The sequence below is a fragment of the Stigmatopora nigra genome, chromosome 7, assembly GCF_051989575.1.
Source record: "Stigmatopora nigra isolate UIUO_SnigA chromosome 7, RoL_Snig_1.1, whole genome shotgun sequence".
Classification (NCBI taxonomy): Eukaryota; Metazoa; Chordata; class Actinopteri; order Syngnathiformes; family Syngnathidae; genus Stigmatopora; species Stigmatopora nigra.
Genome location: NC_135514.1, coordinates 3588261 through 3602209, shown reverse-complemented (window position 1 = coordinate 3602209; position 13949 = coordinate 3588261). Strand labels below are relative to the sequence as shown.

At 38.4% G+C, this 13949-nt stretch overlaps 2 long non-coding RNA genes across 3 annotated transcripts in view; one reads left to right on the top strand and one right to left on the bottom strand.

Moving 5' to 3' along the window:
- Window positions 1-3390: 3390 nt before the first annotated feature.
- The window catches only part of LOC144198956 (uncharacterized), a 30068-nt gene continuing 19509 nt past the window's right edge, over window positions 3391-13949 (bottom strand). For both annotated transcript variants that reach the window (XR_013326807.1, XR_013326806.1), the window contains 2 exons: window positions 4361-4447; window positions 3391-4196 (listed from right to left, as the gene is read on the bottom strand). This is a non-coding gene — a long non-coding RNA (uncharacterized LOC144198956). The remainder of the gene's footprint in view (window positions 4197-4360; window positions 4448-13949) is intronic.
- On the top strand, window positions 5485-13605 carry LOC144198958 (uncharacterized). Its single transcript, XR_013326809.1, has 7 exons — window positions 5485-5609; window positions 5701-5818; window positions 6187-6224; window positions 7789-8086; window positions 8181-8561; window positions 10478-10615; window positions 13247-13605. It is a non-coding gene; the product is annotated as an uncharacterized LOC144198958 (long non-coding RNA).

Sequence of the window (13949 nt, the reverse complement as noted above, 5' to 3'; positions counted from 1 at the left end):
ACCAAAGCACTATTGTGAGTGATCTATCTGTCCATGTGCTACAAAAATGTTTTCATTATTTTGGGTACTGCCAACAGCTGGCCAACACACTAACAAGAATCAGCTCACTGGTGCTCAAACAGATGAAAACAATGCTGTGAACAAGACATCTAACACTATTTCTCTAAAACAAATATATCAAGAAATAAGCTATAAAAATATATTGCATCTCTCTATTGGTGTGAATGAGATCTTGTTGTTTCTCTCTTTGTGCCTTACAAATAGATGGGAACCAATTCATGATGTTCAATGTTGCAACACTTGTGAGGATAAGTGATGAAGGCCTTCTTAAGTGGTAAGGTGGGTCTCAAAGCCTCTTTATAATAAAGTAAGGGGATTTGTGTGTATATGTGTGTGTGTGTGAGTTCATGTGTCACCATGGTCTCAGAATCAATATGAAGACACAGAAGTCTGAGTTGTGAGCGTCTCTGCATATTGGGCCTGATCTTGCAGACAGCAGAAGCCCACCTGCCAACCTGCCATGTCTCCCAGCAAGAGGCTGACACCATATTGTCAATGCCACAGATTGAAAGCTGATCTTTTTTACAATCCCCCCCATACCCCACCTTCTATGTCACTCCATCTGCCATCATCTGTATACTGCCGACACATCTACCTGTGTGTTTTCAACTCTTTTCTGCCTCCCTGCCTTCATTCACTCAGTCCTGCTTGTCACATCTGACAGGGGCCTGTCAAATGTTCTTGGAGCTGCAGGTTCATCCGTCATTAAATGGCAATGGAGGATTGCAATCATCTCTATCAGTGCCTTCAGGTAGTGTTGACGTCTTCTCAGGCAAGTATGTCGACTATAGAGGGCCTTACATTTGCTAGCCATCGTTATGTGCACATCTGTCAGGTTTTACGAAAATCTTGCACCGTGATAAGGGTGTCAGTTGTGTCGAAGAAGGCTCACGTGGGACAACTCAAGAGGACAGAGTAAAGTCAGAGAATTAATTTGAACTGTCGTTCATGAAGCACCAAGACGTTTGTTGCAGAAATAGCCTGTCATGCAAATAATGATACAAGCACCAAATTCTATAGGATGATTTTTTATGCCAATATGGGATTAAAAACACAATATGGCCGACAGTTTTGAAGATGACTGGCAAAAATGTTGTTAATTCAATACATTGTTGATTACTGGATTGTTTAAACCAGGGGTAGGGAACCTTTGGCTTGGGAGCTACATGTGGCTCTTTCCAAGGGTGCACATGGCTCTCCACTAACCTGTGAGGTAAACTGTGATACTACTTCTACCACCTCTTCAATCATAATTTGTTGTTTTATTACTCTTCTGCGTGTATGATATCCCTGATAAGGATTTATTGGCAACATCATAACATTGTTGTCAAATTCAGGGATTTTTGTACTTTAAAAGTGTTGAAATCACAAAAAAATCACACATTTTCATGTATTTTTACCATTCAAATCTGAGAAAGGCTCTCAAGAAATAACATTAGAAAATATGATTTGTCCCTCTGTCAAAAAGCTTCCCGACCCCTGGTTTAAACCAATAAAAATACAACCGTAAAATAATGTTGACACTTGCAACCAGCATAGCATCACAGTTTGGTAAAGACAAAACAAATATTAAGCAGAGAAAAAAAATATTTCAAGAAAAAAATTGTAAAAAGTGCAACATCCCTGTTTGACTGATGATTCATTAAATCTCAGAAGTTTACCTTGAATGAAACTTTCAGGATTCATCCTTGTATTTTTCACTTTGTGTGTGTACATGTATCTGTGTGCTAAGCAAGCAATTACGTAGAGGAAATGTGATGAAAAACAAATACCGTTTTTAGAAAGCAAATATTTTAACATCTCTGTCCTTGCTAGTAATGAGCAATCTGACCTAAACCACAGCAATATAATTTAAGAAGTTAATCTGTCCTGGGAAAATCATAGCATCAAGGACAAAATGTTATTGAACTGTATTTTAGCCATGTATATATTATTTAAAGAAACAAGTCCTTAAATGTTTACTAATAAAGAAGTAAAGAGATATCCCGAACATTTCCTGTACAGGCTTAATCTGTTCATTTGGGATAAAGTGTCAGTAAAGCTATTGTGTGTTGCCTGTTGGTACCCAGCAGATTTTGGAAGCCGCATCTGACTCCCTCTAGTGAATTACGGCGCCCTAGGGGTGAGAATTCCATCCGGGCAAGTGTACCTGCACTCAGGAGGGTAACACACACAAACATTAACATGTAGACTTACCCCAGAAGCAGCCTCAAATGTTAGTGTTTATGCATTTGTATCCATGGAAGGGAAACAGCCTGCAAAAGTTAAAGTCAAGATGTAAAAATAAAGAAAATTATAACAATCACACCTAATAGACAAAGCCCTCTGTTCTTTTCATTGTGTTATCTGATCAATTTATTTCTGCTCCTCAACAGTTCTAATCTTACTCCCACTCCCTCCTGTGGAGTGCCGAGAAACATTTTGGCACTTCACAGATAAAAATCACAGTATCCTCATCCACTCGTCTTCTTTTGTCTCTGTTTCACACAACATGGAGATAACACACCCACGTGTGACAAGTCCACCCACATTTATCAAACTTCACTCTGCGTGCCATAGAAAACAAAGGATGACTCTTTCATCGGAGTGTGCCAGAGAGCAGCCATTGCTCGCCAACAGGCTAAACAGTTTGAGATTGAGTGCACACAATTTTGGATGAAAATGCACAGATGTTCTCTTAACAATTTACAAAACAGGACACGGTATTAGAAAAACATGTTTTGCCTTTTGATTTAAAAAAATGATTGCCAGTCCTGGTCATTGTAATTGTTGTTGTCTTCATTTTCCTTATTCCTTGCACAACCCAATTTAATTCATGTAAATCCAAATCAATAGAATTAAAAGAGGAAAAAAAACCAATGTTGTAGTTGGTAGTTTAAAAATCAAAAAACATTGCAACAGTGTTTCAATTTAAAAAATGAACATATGTTCAAATCCAATGTTTTACTCCATTATCACTGTATATCCTATTAAGTAGGTTTAGATATAACTAATGAGGGATTTTATAATTTCATGACTTTTTGTGAGGATTTCTAGTGCTGGTTTAGAACTATATCATTCTATTTTTTTTTTGTTAGGCAATGCATGTGTGTGTAGAAAAAAAACAACAAAGAAACTATTCTGTGAGCCAAAGGAGCCATTAATAATAGGAAAGATAATGTAAAAGCATTTATGTGTTAGACTGATGATGAGTAACTAATTGATTGATTTGGTGATGATTTTGATTAAATTCAAATGAAAGGTGATTAATGAGCACTGTTGAAATTGATTGTGAACCATTTGTTTCACGGTTTTAAAAATTGAGTGTAATGAAGATAGATAGAACAATGATTAAGAATCATAGGGTAAATGTATTTAATATTTAACATTTTTTTGTTTTTCTTTTTAAAGATTACATTATAATGCATATGGACAAGGAATTTTTCATTGCTTTTATATCTTTGTCTTTAAGCGGCTTTGGATTCATTGTCCACTTCTGCCTTGGCCCTCAGTGAGATGTTGATCCAATTTCTTTTAACTTTTTATCTTTTATTTCCTGTTCCTCAGTGTTTTACCACCTGTGGTACATAGGTTTAGTGTAGGGGAAAGTAATGGCTGGTCTCCCCAAACATATTTATTTTTGATCTACAAGACTAATAGTAACTAGTTAGAGCTAGGCAGAAAAAAAAGAAAGAGACGACTATTGCTGTTGTAGTTTGCAGATTGAAATTCAATTGAAAACCCCTTCTGATATTGTTAAGTTTTTAAGAGGAGGGTGACCTCATTCCCAACACATTGTCCAGTGATTACATACAATATTGTATTTATGAATGTGGCATCTTTGGATGCAGTCCGGGTTTCGTTTTCAGTGATGTTCCTGAAGTCTTTGGTGGTTTTTCAACATCATATCCCCTACCTAAGGTGCCCCCATCACAGGGTTTGATCAAACATTTTCCACCGATCACTCATCCTGAGTATTTTTCTGCTCTCTTTTAATCGAACCATCAGGCATGGATAGGTAAAGTCGGTCTCCTGGATACTTTTCAAAGTATCGTAAGAATTTCTGGATCTGCCCAATGAAGTAAAAAGAGTCCCACTGACGTATAGTGTTAAACAAAGGCACAGAATGACCCCTCTCCAGATGAGGAGCATGGAACCTGGCAATACAGAAAGGCGGAAGGAAAAAGGTCAAGGTAAAAGTGGACCAGAGATTTAAAATGTTCATCACAATCACAGCTTGCCATCAGCTATTAAGCGTACGGCAGCAGACAGCCACACAAATCCTGAGCTGACTGCCTCTCACAAAACCTCCTTATCTCACCTGTCCACCTGTCCCGCTCACTCGTCCATCTTCTCCAGCGGCAACTATGATTGCATCTTTAGTGTTACTACCCAAGTGACAGCTCTGCTGCAAAAGCAACATAAAGCCGACCATTAAAAAAGTGTATTTATTATTTCTGAGACACAAGGAGACAGCAAAGAGGATTGCCTCTTGCTTTGGTCACGCAAGGATACAATGATGGAGACGGTGGTGAAATCAGCAGTTCTAGGAAGAAATATTGGAGTAGAGAGGAACAATCCAATGGAACTTTCTTCACATCTTTCAAGTTAGCATATGGATTTAATGTTATGCTTTATATAGGGCTACAGGTCATCCAGGTGAGTGAAGAAAGAGGAGACAAAAGAAAACAATGGGGCAAAACTTAGTTTAGCGAGGTAGTGATTGCGCAAGTTAGTTATTTAGTTCAAACATTTTGATTGTCAAATATATACCCAGCCACAGAAAGTATATATATTTCTATTTTTTCTTTTTACTCTTTTTTCCTTTATTTTATCAAAGTCAATTTAAAGTTTTACCACAAATATCAAGTTTATAATCCTAGTAGACTGAAATAATGATGTATTTTCTTGCATTTGATTAGAACTATTTCACCCAAGCATGTTAGTTTTCCTTTTAGGGGTTGCAATGATAACACAATATGGAGTAAAATAAATAAATACATAAAGATACTGGTCATATTTCATATTTAAACACACATAAACCCAACATACAGCACAACTCATTGTAAATAATTAAGCAAAAAATGTTGTTCACATTAATGTCCGGTGTTATCTATAATTGGTGGTCACATGATTTTCTGTGAAAAGGCTGCTTCATCCTTAGAACAATGGTTCACTGCTGCTGTAAAGCCCTACAGCATGTTTCTCTTCTGCTTGTACTGATGCTATTTGTGTTGTCTTGTTTGGTGCCAGCGGCGTAAAGGACTCTCAAGTCAACGGGTGTCGCGTTATTTCCACCAGGCAGCCACCCGTTTCGGAGGCCAACATGCGTCACGTTTATTGACGGACAAAGTTCCACGTGTTTCTGCCGACAACCCTGTCTACTTGCACCTCCCCCTTTGCCGTGCAAAGATGCATCCTTACAGAATGAGGTCAAGCCTGCATAATGACCCAAACGAGTCAAGATTCTCCGGATTAGATTATTTCAAACAGTTTTCCGAGCTCTCGTCTTGACAATAAATATCCTCGAGCCAGGCAGTGATGGTCATTCCCTGGCTGCTTCTGACATGGTAAAAACAATGTGATGATTTGGATTTCACAGTAAAGCGCGCGTTGCGTCCACCCGATTTACGTGGAGAAATATGTCATTCCGGGGGTTAGGCTAATTTCAGCCGGACCATTTTAGTTGATATCTTTGGGCAAAGGAGAAAATGGAGCTGACCTCTGATGTTCCGTGCTGCTGCTGGCCAGTTTTGGAGATGAATGCTCACCAAATTTGGTAAATCTGACTTATTTACTCCCTCCAATGTCTACTTCCTCATGGCGTGTCTCAGAGATGGGCTGCACCATCCCATGACAGATGAGCCAGCCTCCTTTCCTCCCTCACTAGCAAAGCAGTGCTTTAGTGCTCTTTTGATGCAAAACGATGGGAGGCAATGTGAGCGTTTGGCTCAACAATAAAACACATTGCCTCCACTGTCAGTCTCCTCTTCAAGAAGCATTTGGTGTAAATGTTGTCCTAATCTGCCTTGTCTGTGGCCACAATTATAAACCCCACACTATAGCCAGGCCTGTGCTTCTCTCTTTTTACATTGTTTCTCCTTTATCTTTTGCCTTTTTGTTCTCCTTCCTGTCTTTTGTTTCAAGCGGATTGAAGAAGAACAGGCCCGATTGTCTCGCCTGAGGTGAGATTTCATAGGTTTACATATCAAAGTCTATAAATAGATAAGAGCGCTTGAAAGCAAAAGTGAGTACGGCAAAGCAACTGTGCATGTGAGTGTGTGTATGGGGGGGGATATGACGTGTGTTCATTTGAGTCGAGGATTTTATTTGCGCGGTCCGATGTGAACGCACGCGCACGCCTGTTATGAGCTAAAAGAGAGAGGCTTCCCCCACTTGCATACGCAGCGAAAAGAACCTCCACCAAAACAAAAGGGATTATGGCGTTTCAAGGGTGTTGTGTTTGCTATGTTTATTCACATAGCTCATGGGGCTATGCAGGACCTGAAATGAATGTCAATGTCAGAGAGTGAAAAGGCTGCAACACAAGATAAATATGATGAACAATAAACACAGATTAAGGCTGAATATGTCACGCTACATCATGGGCACATTCTTATGAGTCTCATGACATTAAGTAACCCTCCAAAGTGTTGACATGATCATGTTAAAAAAATGATGATGGTTGTTTGCCTGCAGTGCACTGCCAGAGACGAGACATTATTTATATGGATAGTTCGGCCAATTCCGGTGTCACACCTGTTTAATCCAGCCCACGAAGGAGCAGTGCTGGTATGGCCAAAACGAGACCGGAGACCGAGATGAATGTCTGATGTTGTTGAATAAACTCATTAGTATTCCACAGCAGGTGCAGCCTCAATTGCAGGTGCAGCAATACAGACTATTAATGTGTAGAAAGTACAATAACTACGTAATGATCCCTCAGCAAACTTCCTTTATCCACATTTTGTCACAAAAGAAAATCTCAATCCTAATGTGCACCAATATCAACTCGGGAACAACAATTGTAGCCTTAACTTTAAGTTAACCGATTGCTTCCTCCGCTCTCCTTTTTTATTTTTTTTATTTCCACATCTAATTACACTTTCATTCATCAATGTTGATTAATAGGTCCTGTGGCATGCCTGCCTCATTTTACTCTCAATTAAGCTGGTTGATGCATGTTCTCATCAAGCAAGATGCATTGGCCTGGTTTACTTGAGGCGCTATTAGTGGACACTGTAATTAGTATCCCAGCACATAGAACTTCCCCCACCTCCTGAGCCCCTCTCCCAAAGCTGCCATCCTTGGCCTCTTTTAATGCCTTCCAAATAATGAAGATAACAGAATAGATGAGGGACGAGCAGTCCGGCCCACGTTAATCATCTTCTTCTTCTTCAAGTACCCCCCCTTCTCCACTTATTTTCATGTTTAGCTGTAGAATTATGTCTTGCAGAATCACCCAACTCCCAATGTCTTGACAGACTTCTTTGTGCGCCAGCCGCTCCTCCTCCTTGCATGCCCCTTATCAGTAGAGAGCTATATGTCTTTATCACATTTCACACTATAAGGGGAACAGGCAGGCAGATATATTTGCAGTTGCTAAATGTGGGGTTTTATCAAAAATATCAGTCTAAGTTGTGCACATTAGCTCTCATGCTCCTTGAGAAGCCACTATAAAAGAGGACTGATTACACGGTTGTTGCTGTTGTAATACTGTTTTCAGCCCTCCTTTTTTTCCCCACACAGCCGGCTTTCCCAGAGTGCTCTTCTGCCTCTGATTCCCTACACTTCAAGAGATCTCTCTGAGGAGGGCTCTGGGGACATCAGTAAAGGGTCCAACTGGCCAGACGGACATTAAAAGATGAGTAAAAGAAGGAATGATATGGAGGGATAGGCAACTGGGGTAATAAAACCAAAAAAGGGAAACGTGGTTTGTGCGTGGCTCCTGCCGCGTGGCTGCTTTGTGCTTCAGACGCTGCAGCTGTGGTCGTGACTCGTCCCCACATCTGCGCAGACAGCTCCCATGGGTCCCTGCACCGAGCTTGTAAGTGCTAATTGGGACTGTTAGGGTCAGCAATTAGCAGGCTGCTATTGAAGGCTCGTGACAGGCCAGCTTTCACAGGCGTCATTGTTTTAAGACAGAAAGGGAAGGAGCAGAACATATCATGGACAAGCCGGACGCCAAGACGAGTGGAGGACGAGCAGCAGGGGGAGGCAAACCAACACATCACACAATACCGAGCCCTGAGGAGAAGGGTGCAGTATGAGGCAACACATTTCTTAAGTCAGAAGTAAATTGACTGATGCAACACTGTCCTAAAATAAATAACACTTGTTTTCCTTTGTAAAATAAAGTTTAGCACTTTAAATCACTTGCTGTGAGTTCAAAGCGCTGCACTGGTTGCTTTATGCGTGTCCGATGTGTCCCAGGAACTCACAGCAATCCATTTCCTCATCCAAATCCACCATGTGGAAGAGGATGTTCATACATAAACACTACAATGGATCCTTTGATTGAGGTAATTAATGTGATTTTAAACTTTTCATGGCTATAAGACGCACCGCATTATAAGGCGCACCCTCAATGAATGGCCCTTTTCCATATATAAGGCGCACTGTATTATAAGGCGCACTGTCTATTTTTTAGGAAAATTTAAGACTTTTAAGTGCGCCTTATAGTCATGAAAATACGGTCATACAGTACTACATGAGACTGTCCTAATGTGTCTAAACTGCAAAGATGAGTTTTGCGTGGAGGAAGAAGAAAGGACACCATTTTTGAGTGCAAATTTGGGGCGTTTTAGACCATATTCTCATGTTTTGGTGGATGTATACTGAATTTCCACTCATTTGGATAAACACCCCAAACAGGTTGGAAATATATGTAACTCAGTACTTGCTCTCAGGCCTCTCGAAATCACCTTAGAAATTGGTTCTACAATACTTGAAAACTTCACCACTTCTTTGGCAGCCTAAAAATGTGCCTCTCACCCACCAAATTGTCACTTGCACCAGGATTTTTGGAAGAACATACACTGGTTGCATCCTTGCATTTATATTGAAAGTTGGTAAACCAAAGTCTACCAAAGTACCAAACACGGGGCATGGTTTGTGCCCGCAGGAAAATCAATTTATATCACATTATATGATAGAAATACCCCAGAAAATCAAGAGTTGACTTTGACAGATTCTGTCAAACACTCAATTTATACATTTATTTGTCACTGTTTTTTACCACTGGCTACGAATATTGTAATATTATCCTTCTTAAACTTCATCTAAGTGACTGTACCATAGAATATCATAATAAAACAGTATTTTGTTCAATCTTAAATCCAAGTCAGTGCAGTGATTTGCTGTGATTTTCAGCTTGAAGGGTTTAATTCTGCTTGCCATCATGTGTTAAGAGTGTATCACTGCTGTTCTAAAGCACTTACAGATCACATCACTCATAGCTAACATCAGAGTGAACCTTTTTAATTCACTCGTTCAGTCAAATGAGAAGCAATATGGAGTGCTCCATGCATAAAAGGTAGTAAAGCTATCATATATCCATCAAGAGGCTCTTAACTTCTGTCTTCCGAATGTATTTTATGTTACACATTGGTGGTAAAGAGCAGGAGTAAATGATGAAGGTTAGTCCACAATTTTCAAAAGAGCAATAGTTTAGCTTCCTTTCTATGACTTTGGTTTAGTTTTTCCATTTTGTGCATGTATGTTCCTGTGTGGGTGATTGCGTGAATGTCGATGTGTACTTTGTGGGGTTGTGTGCATTTGTGTTAGAAAAGAGTGAGGGCAAGATGACAGACTGGCACAAGGGGCAGACAGAAAGGAGACTGAACATGTTTGGATGTGGGGAGCGGTGTCAGTCCTCCAGCCAGTCAAGCAGAAACACACAGGGACATTTAGGAATGGATTGTGCAGGAGGAGAAAACCAACGCATTTTAGATTTCTCTTATTGGGAAGTGTTATGAAGGAAAAATGCTAAAAAATTGGTCATTCTGCCAAGTAATTCATGACATTTGACTTTGATTTAATTTCAGTAATTTGATTCTAAAACATATCTATTCATTTATTTTCCATGCCGCTTATTCTTACAAGGGTAGTGGTGGTGCTGGAGCTTAACCCAGTTAACTACGGGCAACAGGCAGGGTAAACCCTGAATTGATTGCCCCCCAGTCGCAAGTTAAAATGAGCTGAACAACCATTTATGCAAACACTTACACCTACAGACAATTTGGAGTGTTCATTCAGCCTACCATGCATGTTTTAGGGATGTGGGAAGAAACCGTAGTACCTGGAAAAAGATGGATGTGCTAACCATTTACCTGTTCTTAAACATGATTTCTCTTTTTAAATAGATTTGAAAATAGCAAAGACTTAGATCTGTGGCAATATAAAATTTGAAATATACCGGTTTCTGTTAAAATTTCAGATGTGCTGTTTTTTGTGGTGAGGCTGAAACAAGCCTTTGAACACACCTGGGCATTCTGGCACGAGTCCACAATCGCCCACTACACACAGAGTACTTAGTACCTTCACCACTTGGGTCCACATAAGAGAGTCATTTCAGGTAAAGTTCATCATTTATTAAACACAACAGCACAATTTATTCAGTCAGAAACTCTTACTGACTGACATTTGTACACATACTTTGAGCCTATATTTAAATTTCTGGTAGGAGTTGAGCAGGGGATGTGTTCAAAATATTGCAGCAACTAAGTGTTACCAAGTAAACCCAACCACCCTGACAAGGATAAACGATGTTAAAAAATGGATGGAAGGACATTACAGAAACTTGAATGAATAATAGAAAGTATTATTTTTCATACAGTTTGACTATTTTGTCTTCAATTTGGCACAACAATTTCTCAGCAGCCTTCACAGGTCCACTTTGTTAAAATGCAGCACCAAAGTGAGAAACACTTAGTTGTTGGAGGTTATTTTCTTTTTTAAGACGCAACCCATGTTAAAGGCTGGTCAGTTTAACTGGTACACAATATTCAGAGTCTCAGAGGCTTCTGAGGTTGCCAGAGGGCAGGTTACGATTGAAATAATGGACCCATCTTCCACAAAGTCAATGAAAGTAGTGAGGTAGTGTGAATTCTCAGCCAACAGTTTGTGTACAGGGCTTAGGAGACATTTCTCGGGGAATAGTTGAGAGGTCAGACACACAGGTTCGTCCCCAGTTACAGTGGAGACCAGGCTTTTACCAGGCTAAGGGTGACAATGTCATCTGCTTGACAACGCTGACATTCCCCTAGCAATGTTGTAGACATTTTTGTGATAGAGAATGAATGCTTACTCTGTATGTGCGCTCTTATTTACTGGCCATCAACTCAGGATGCAATCTGCCGGAATAGGTTCTAGAACTCCAAGACCTTGACTACAATTACGTTGGTAAAAATCAATGGATGCATTGTTGTTTTGTTCGATCAAGTATGTCTCTTTTACAGACCTCATCTGGCTCTCCTCCAACTCTGACAAAAAAAAAAAAAATATATATATATATATATATATATATATATATATATATATATATATATATCTATATATCTATATATCTATATATCTATATATATATCTATATATCTATATATCTATATATCTATATATATATATATATATATATATATATATATATATATATATATATATATATATATATATATATATATATATATATATATATATATATATATATATATATATATATATATATATATATATATATATATATATATTAAAACATGGTACATTACAGTAAAATATACAATCTCTGTGCTTAAATACTGTTTACTTTTAACCTTATTTTTACTTTTAACCTTATTTTTAGCAAATCATAGGGTGGGTGTTTCACTTTGTGTGGACCGCTGTCATGAGTCATTTTTTTAAAAATATTTGCAGTTTCATTTGACCCATGTTAACATATTGAGTGGTGGAACACCATTCAGTTTTGATGGAAGTCTCCTGGGCTATCCTGGGTCCAATGTTTAATTTGTTTTCACTGTTCATTGTTTGTACAAAAAGACAAATAGTTTCACTAATCTTTATGGTAGAGTGGTGAGGAACGATTATTTGTATATGAAAATGACTTAGTGTTTGTTCCTCTAGCTGACAATGAATAACATATATATTTTATTGACAGTATACATAAACACATAGGTTTAGGAAGGTGTGGCCTTTTACCATAGTTATGATATGTTTTCAATATCCACATGTTTGAGAGAAGTTGTGATCTTGAATGTATCCTTAATATAAAAGCAAGATTATAAACAGCCCTCATGGCCACCTGGCGTAAATTTTACGTGAGTTTTTTGTTTACGGAACACAGCGTGAGGTTTTCAGAAGAGATGTTACAATTGTACTCACTCTCAGTCATGGCTAACGAGCAATTTCGCTTAGACTTCATCGTTTACGTAGAACAAGGGGGGGAAATTAATCAAAGCCGAGTGTGTGTTTTTTTTCCACACAGCTCCCTCAGAGAATAAACATCAATAAGCATTACTTAATACTCTACAGCACAACCCCACAGGGTCCTATTTAATTTGCCTGGTAGAAAATGCCTAAAGTGCAACTGCTTTATACAAAATTACATATTCTGAAAGTTTGAAGGGGCATCATTTTTTATTTATTATTATGTTTTTACAGCCTTGACAATGAAGTATCAAAATGGTAACAGGGAAAATGGCAAGCAGTAAATGCAGCTATTTGTCTTTAAAAGTTAAGTTTGACACTTCAACTTATTTTGGGTTGGCCAGGCCCTTTTGTCCAACTAATGAACATGTACATAAACCCAAGTTCTGGAAAACACACTTGTTCATCAATTTCTAACTTACTTGCGCAATGTAATTGTGTGGAAATTTTGAGTATTGAGCAGCTGGCTCTTTTCATCTCAGCAAGCTGCTTTGCACACAAGCTGAGCTATGGCAACCATCATAACAATTAACACAATAGCAATGGTAAATTCCATCTAATTTATAATAAAGAAAATATAATCACTCTACTTGATTCTTTCTATGTGGGATTTTTTTTTAACCTGTTAAATAAAAAAAGTTCAATTTGAAGCGATAAAATTTCACTGTTCCTTCATTATTATGTAAAAGAATGCGATAAATGTGTCAAAATGCTGTGAATTTTGATTTAGAAATAACAAATTCACCCATGCTGTTGATGACTGGTGCTCTAATTTGTTCAATTTCAGGTCAAAGCACGATGAAAATAAACTCATCACATGTCATTGTTATCCTTAAAGATGAAAAAAAATCAGAAGACAATTTGATTTATCGAATGTGATCATCAAACAACTGTTTTTCACTTGCCTGCACATCCAGGTTGAAAACTGTCAATCAAAGCTGTCAGAATCTATTACACGAGCTGTAATGAAGATTCTGTTATTATTTTCTTGTGGTATGATGTTTCTCATACTGTGGTTGATAAGCTCGTTTGTTATTCATAACTGTATTCAAGGAGAGTAGAGCACAGATAAAGCAATGTGAAGGAGCCTGTTATCATCATTGCCTTGTAATCTAAAGTCAATTAAAAGTTGGAGCACAATAAAAAGTACGGATCAATATTTTTGTGCATTTATTTATTTATTTATTTTACATTTTAGTTTTATTCAGCTTTAAAGTTACTGAATAACCATCGCTTGCCCACTTTTTCTGAAACACATTGAGTGTTGTGGTTGACACTGGATATTGATTTGAGTTTTTCATTCCAGTCAGTAAGCCGCCACCCCCCCTACAATGAATCAGGTTCCTTAAAAGAAGCATGAACGCCAAGACTGTTAGAGTTTCCCGAGGGTGGTAGAGGTTACTAGGGATAAAGGTTTTGCTCTCAAAAGTGGCCTTCAGAACAGAAGAGAAGGTTAGGTTTGTGTAATGAGTAGCATTTCCTAACACTGT